At 36.3% G+C, this 6,767-nt stretch overlaps 1 pseudogene; it reads right to left on the reverse strand.

Moving 5' to 3' along the window:
- LOC100622924 lies at positions 1,575 to 2,631 on the reverse strand (annotated as a pseudogene).

The following is a 6,767-nucleotide window of genomic DNA, read 5'->3' on the forward strand; positions in this document are numbered from 1 at the left end:
GGAAAGAATATTTCACAGTGGGATTGGCATATATGTGATTTTCATAAAAGAAATTTAAAAATGGAGCTGGCATGAATCAGTCATCCCAAACCAATATTATCTCTGGGCCTATTATCAGGTAAGAAAGAGATACCCACTTACACATGCTATGTATTTGTGCCTTCAATCATTTTCATATTATACATATTTTACAAATTCCTATTTAGGAGCTCAAGTCTGTAAGCTACTGTGCTACCTACTGCAAAACACAGAAACCTAATGGATTGTCATATAAAGGAGCTTATGGACCAAAATATGATCATATTATCACACATGGTCAAGTGGGGCCAAGAAGAATAAATAAACTGTCAAATGCTTGAAATCAGTGAGCATTCCTATCTTCTTTGAGAGGATCTGTGAATGTATCTTGGAAGTTGTAACATTTGAGAGAGAGATTGAAAAAATGATACCAGGTCAATATTAAATGAAGATGGAGCATTTGAGTGGAGAGGATTCTCTGTGGAGGGACCTCTGTGAGCAAAAGCTTGAACCGGTCAGAGAGAGAGGTGTGTCCAGAAAGCTTTCAGTAACTAAGTTTGGGTATAATGTAGAGTCCATAGGAGAATTGTGGAGGAAGGGCCTTCCAAGTTAAACTAAGTTGAATCAAGATTTTCTTTGAAAGGATTTCAAATAGCATCAGAGGGAACAAATGCCGAGTGAAGTTTAAATCAATCAATCAATAATGTGATAGTACATGTTATATCCCTTTTTTTTTTAGTTCTTAGAAGAGTGAACCAATTTCCTTCCTGTTCTGCCATTTATCTTTTCCCCATGCCCATTGCTACTTAGTTCTTTGAGCTAAACTTTTGGCCCTCAGAATTAGTGAAGATGTTGAGAATACCAGCAACAAACAACATAGGCAGAAAGGGCCTCAGAAGGCATCACAGACAATGAGATGGAACACTAGGCTTCTAGCTCCTCATAGAAGCACACAGAGTTAAGAGCATCCTCTTATGATTTGGCCTGACCTTCACTGTCTTGAACCCCTTATCATGTATTCCTCATTGCTTTCCTATTCTGTTTATTTCTCTGTTGGACATGAGAGATGGATCTCTGGGAAGTGGATTCACCATGAACCAAATATAAGATCTTTGGATGGTTGGCAACATTTCTAGAATTTATGTTTGTTCACTCAACTACAAACATGCCCACTCTGTGGAGCTAAATGAGGTATGATTCTTCAGGCTGTACACCTATATTACTATTAAGCACCTCAAACTCAAGTAGTTTTCAGAGGCACAGCACTATTTCAATGCTTCACAACTGTTTAATAATTGTACTTATCAAGCCACAATGAAAAATATAAAGACACATAAAATATTTTCAACTTAATTTCTGCTGAAGTTAATTTAGTGTGGCATGAACACTTGATGAAATGGCCTCTCTGTTTTGCAAAACATACACAAGTATTTTAAAGAATTTATGAGGCATTGACATTTGAAGTCGTTAAGGTAACAGGACAATTATGATGAAAGAAAATGTTAAGCACTGATCTACACATAACAATATGTAATCTGTTCAAGTTTGTTTTCTTTTCATGTAAAGGAACACATATTCTTCTTCCATCTAAATTTTCCCTCAAAAGCTTTTCTCACCAAATCTATGACTTTCTTGTTTCTCAGGCTGTAGATAATTGGGTTTAAGAAAGGGATTATGACAGTGTAAAATAGAGAGTCAACTGTATCTTGATCATCTGCTTGTGCAGACCCAGGGCGCACAGACATGAAGAGAAGAGACCCATAGTATAAAGAGACAGATAGGAGGTGGGCTCCACAGGTGGAGAAGGCCTTCCTTATACCTTGTGCAGACCTCTTTCATAAGATCGTAAAGAGTACGCATGTATAAGAGACAAGAACAATGAGAATTGTGAACACCTGAATTGAGCCAGAGAAAATAAATATCATCAGAACATTAACGGAAGGATCAGTACAAGAAAATTTCAACAATGGCATGATGTCACAATAAAAGTGATGTATTGTGTTGGAATTACAGAAGGTTAATCTGAATAAAAATCCTGTATGAATTAAGGCATGAAGAAGACCACCTACAAATGATGAGACCAGCATTCTCAGGCATAGTCTGTTAGTCATAACCACTGGATAAAATAACGGGTTGCATATGGCTACATAACGATCATATGCCATTGTTGCCAGCAGAAAACATTCTGTGGTTGCACTGACTACAAAGGAAAAAAAAAATGTACCATGCATTCATGGAGAGATATCATCTTGTTCTTGGTAATGATGTTGACCAGCATCTTGGGGGTCACTGTGGAGGATAACCAAGTATCCACAAATGCCAAGTTTGCAAGAAATAAATACATGGAGATGTGAAGGTGAGGGTCATTATAAATGAGAGTAATCAGACCGAGGTTCCCCATGATCGTGACAAGATACAGCATCAGGAAAAGCAGGAACAGTGGGATTTGCCAAGCTGGTGGATATGTCAGTCCTGTGAGAACAAACTCTGTCAGTTCTGTTGCATTCTTGGTTCCCATATCCTTAATGAAGGGCCTCTGAAATAAAATGAAGGAAATGCGAAAAGACAATTATTAAGAATTTAACAATTAAAAGTTGGTGGGGATAATTTAAATAAAACCCTACACCAGCCTAAATGCCTTTATGTTATTTATTCTTACTAAACATGAGGGTATTATGGAAATTGTTATATTGAAAACATGCAGTTGTTGTATTTCAAATATGCATAGGAATGAACATATGTAGAAGAGAAGAAAGCCATTCTGAACATGAGCAAATGTATGGGGAAATTATTGCATGAGGTAGTGAAATCCTTGTTTAGTTCATGGAAGTAGCATCAAAAGAAAATGTTAGACGGGCCTGGATTTTTAAGTGAATTGAATTAGATGTGAGGAAACTTTAATTTTATTTTTCATGAAGCAGGAAAACTGTGAAAATTTTAATAGGGGAATCAGTACTTGCTTTTTAAAATAAATAATTGCTTGTAGAATACAGGCTGGAGGTTGACGAACTTGGGCTCAGAAATTCTAACAAGAAACTGGGACCATTGTCCAGTTATTCCAAATTCAGATTACATATCAGAGTTTTCTGGGGGAGTCGTGGTATAAAATATAGATTCTGAGGTATAACTATGGAATTTGATTGAGTAGGTCATAAGTGGTATCTAGTAATATGTATTTTCTAAATGCTCCCCAGGTGATTAAAATGCATGTGAGCTTCTTAGTCCATGTGTGATAGGACATTAGGAGTTCTGAGGAAGGCAAAGAGATAGATCAAAATAAATCAAAATGTAGACCCCCTAGAACTCGGTGACATCTTAAATGTGAAGGGTTGGTTCCTAAAGGTGAAACATTCACTTGGTGTCTGGGTAGATGATCATGGAAAATGGAGATTGAGAACTCAGATACAGCAGCCACTTTTTGCAAAGAACATCTTGTAAACATCAAAATGATGTAAACTTCACAATATGATTGTACAAATGCTTAGTAGAAATAATGGCTGGAAGCCACTGAGGTGTCTGAAAGCATAGTATGTATGACCTATCCAGTGAACAATGTGCACGAGGTTTAAAATAAATTAATGAAAATAAATGAGAGACAGAGGGATAACTTCTGCTATTCTTTTCCGCCACCTAATTCTTGGTGGTAGATATACACTGTCTTTCACTCTAGAACCAAAATTCTGAAAATTGACTTTCTTACTCCACTTAAACCTCGAGTAAGGAGACCATATATAGGATTTCCCACTCAACCTCACCTACACTGCTTTAGGAATATGAAGAGGGGAGAAAAATGTCAAATGTGGACCAAAGAGATTTTGGTTCTAAGCGATTTTTGGTTGCAAGGAAGAAGTATCATTACACCAAAATGCATACTGTGCCCGCAAAAGTAGCCTGATCAGTGTAAGCTGTAGCATTCAAGTTTAACAGCAATGACAGGAACTCTTAATAAGCCAAAGCTGGGTCAAGATTTTGGTTGATGACTTTAAATAGATTTTTTGTATGTGTTTCAGTACATTTCTCTAATGAATTTCTCTAACTTCTTTAGCATTAATTTTTAGAGCAATTTACATTCACTTAATTTTTTTGTCTCTTCTACCCAGAAAACTCTCTACCCAGGATCACATGAAAGAAAAAATGAAGGAAAGAAAGAGAGAAAGAGAGAAAGAGAGAAAGAGGGAAAGAGGGGAAGAGGGAAAGAGGGAACGAGGGAACGAGAGAAAGAGAAAGAACGAAAGAAAGAAAGAAAGAGAGAGAGAGAGAGAGAGAGAAGAAAGAAAGAAAGAAAGAAAGAAAGAAAGAAAGAAAAAAGAAAGAAAGGGGAAGGAAGGAAGGAGGGAGGGAGGGAAGGAAGGAAAGAAGGAAGGAAGGAGAGAGAAAGAAAAAAATTTTTAATTAAAAAAAAAAGAAAGAAGAAGAAAAAAAACAGAAAAAGGTACTGAGAGAATGATCAGAGAAGAGGGAGGGAATTGGAGGTCTCAGTGTTGGAAACTCAAAGAAAGGAAAATAATCTGAAGGACAACGAGAATGCCATGCTTAAAGCAAAACAAATGCTCTGACAGGGTAAGGAGTGAACAGAGATCACTACATGTAGGATTTAAGAGACTTTTAGTGGCTTCAGTAAGAGCAGCTGCCAATTTGTATTAGAGATGAGTCAGCGAATAGTGAAAAGTGAATGGGAAGCAAGTGGCACAGCAGGGTGGAGAATGAAACAGAGCATCTGAGATGTGGAGAACAGAGGTGAATTTCTTGTCTTGTGGAACAATGTCATGAAAGTTGTTGAAAGAGACGGGGGCAGGTGTTGATAGGAGAGAGGATAAGCAGTGAAATGGGAAATTGAGGGAGGAAGGGAGAAATCAAGAAGCAGGAAGAGGTGAAAGGACATTGATGGATACTTGCAGGAAAGAGAAGGCATTGAAGAGGAAGAGAGGAAGTACCAGAGAAATGGTTAGATGAAATAAGGGGATACACTTAGAAGTAGGGCTCAAATATTCATCTTAACTCTGGTTTTCATTGGATCTGGCATTGCTGTGGCTGTGATGTTGGCCAGCAGCTATAGCTCTGATTACACCCCTTGCCTGGGAACCTCCATATGCCACAGATGCGGCCCTAAAAGACAAAAAAAGACAAAAAGAAAAAAAAGTTGTCAACACTGGGAATCCTTTCTTTTTCTTTTATTCAAAATCCTCAATTTATTTTCCCATGGAATTTATATATGAAATGGAGACATTCATTTTAATTTTACTTAATAATTTGTATTGTTATTAAATATACTACCACTGCCTCCTATCTTTGCTATTACTGTGATGAAAGCTGACTCTCCCTAGAAATCCTGCTGAATTTACTGGACAGATTTTGCCTTTCCAGCCGATTGACAGCAGAAAATAATTGAGCCAAAGACTGCAACTGAATACAAGCAGTATAAACAAACAATGTCAATAATTGCATTGTTAACTTAAATTTATTTGAAATGGTCTTTCTTTCATGCACTCTCAAAACTAAACAGTCAAATTTTTCCATTCAATATGTGAGTACTTACTAAGTCATAATGGTGCAAGAGCACTGGAGAAACATTTTCTGAATTTTCCATATAGGTACTTTTTCAATGACGTTATTGTAGAAGGGGTGAAAGGAGAGAGAGGGGTCCTATTTAAGTAAACTAACTTAAAATTTTATCATAGAATATGAGTAACTCAATGGAATAAGGATTTCAAAGACAATTATCAGGAATATTTCTAATGTAGGAAATATAATGACCTTATTTCTGTAAAATTTTTAATTTGACATTCTAATACACCAAAATGTATCCTATGGAGTCATTTTAATTATTCTAATGAATTAATTATATATCATTAGAGAGTATGGTATAGTCTTAGAGCTCTTTTTCTTTCCAGATTTTATTCACAATGATAAAATACGCAAATTATTCATTATTACCATTTCAACTGGCTACTTTGATATCATATAAACCAAATCAAAATTTTTATACATTAACTAGTATTTTACTATTACAATAATGAATACTATGGAATAATTCTCTCTTACCAATGTTTGTTAAGAAATTGTTGAGATCCTTTCAGTGTTCAGTATACTGAAGTAGAAAATAGTATAATGGCACAGCAATGACAATAACACAAGTTACAGTATTTCCACACTGACTCGTTTTGGAAGCTTTATTTGCCAAGCTCAGGATCATGATGTTATATGAATTTGCTTTGAATATAGTCATCCATTTGTACAATTGTTTGTTTTTGCCAGGAGAGGGGAGAACTGAAATTCCCCTGATAATGCCTAAGGATTCCCTTTAGGATAAAATTAAGCTTTTCTACTGGGCATAATGCACCTGGACATATAAGAGGAATTCAGGTTATTTAATAAGGCAACAGACAATGAATAATAAACATCAAGTCCTTGTTGACAGGGCCAGTTTTAACAAGTAAATTCCAGTCTTTCCACCACAGATGATATTTCTGACAGGTTTATGCAACTCCTAAATTATCTATGAATTGTGATACTCTGATGCTTTGTTCAGGATGGTCTGCCTTAGCTAATCAGGCTTGATTTTCATGACATCAAAGTTCTAAATTCTCCTCAGAGCCAGCCCCAAGAAGGTTGTCCTCCTCATGGAAAACTGTAGCTCACATCCAGACTTACACCTAACTTTCCACAGAAAAACTGTTGAGAGAATCTTATTTGGTATCAATCAAGGGAAGGAACAAAGGAAAATACAAAAGGAAAGAACACAGTAGGAG

This window comes from Sus scrofa, chromosome 13 (assembly GCF_000003025.6).
Source record: "Sus scrofa isolate TJ Tabasco breed Duroc chromosome 13, Sscrofa11.1, whole genome shotgun sequence".
NCBI lineage: Eukaryota > Metazoa > Chordata > Mammalia > Artiodactyla > Suidae > Sus > Sus scrofa.